We start from the raw sequence: 943 nt of genomic DNA on the forward strand, positions 1-943 counted from the left end.
GAGGTTCAAAGCTACCAGCTGCTCCTTGGAAACCCTGTACAGGGCCGCTGTTAGTTGGAAATTACTCAATGTCATTAATAAGAAACAAGAAATATGTCAAAGAGCAGCTCAAGAAGACAAGGTATTAAAAAAGGTCAGAAAACCAAAAGGGAAGAACTAACTAAGCAATTTTTTGTTATCGTTTTTATCAAGGAAATGCTTCTCACAGTTGTAGAGGTCAGCAAGTCCAAAGTTTATGGGTCAGATATCAAGGTGGAGATTTCTGACTCACGTAGCTTCAGGGCTAACAAACCAAGTTCAGCAAGGGCTGTTACCAAGTCTGGTAGGTCAGATAGCAGGCAGATAGGCAGGTACAGTAGGTAAGAAGGCAGGTTGCTTATGACTCCCAGAATTGACAGATAATAGAGTAGGACACTGGCTCAAGTCCAAAAACCGGAGGTTTTGGGATGAGTCTGAAGCAAGATCCAGACCCAGCAGAGAGCAAGCAAACTTTGCTAGAGTGTCCAATATATTGGAAGCAGCTCACACTGCTGAAGAAACATGCTTTCAATAGACTGGCTGCTCATAGCAGATCTAATCAATGAGAAGTACTACATCTTTACTGGCAAAGCAGTGACCTAGTCAGGTTGACACAAAACCTTAATTATCACAGTCATTGTATTTTTAATTGCTGTATGTGAATGTGAAAGTCAGACAATGAATAAGGAAGATAATGAATTATGGTCTTGGTGAATAGTATTGAAAATAGCACAATCTGTAAGAAAAACAAATATGTCTTGGAATAAGTATAGCCAGATGTGAAGATGGTGAAACTTTATGTCTCATACTACTGTTATTATACCAAACGGAAATGGTTAATGTTCAACCATTTCAAGAGATACCATATGAACAAGAGCCAATGATACTCAGAGAGGAAGTCCAAAGTGCATTGAAAGAAGTGGCA

At 39.4% G+C, this 943-nt stretch overlaps 1 pseudogene; it reads left to right on the forward strand.

Moving 5' to 3' along the window:
• The window catches only part of LOC102824062, a 75229-nt pseudogene that overhangs the window by 48563 nt on the left and 25723 nt on the right, over positions 1-943 (forward strand).

Source organism: Chrysochloris asiatica, unplaced genomic scaffold (genome assembly GCF_000296735.1).
Source record: "Chrysochloris asiatica unplaced genomic scaffold, ChrAsi1.0 scaffold00357, whole genome shotgun sequence".
Lineage (NCBI taxonomy): Eukaryota > Metazoa > Chordata > Mammalia > Afrosoricida > Chrysochloridae > Chrysochloris > Chrysochloris asiatica.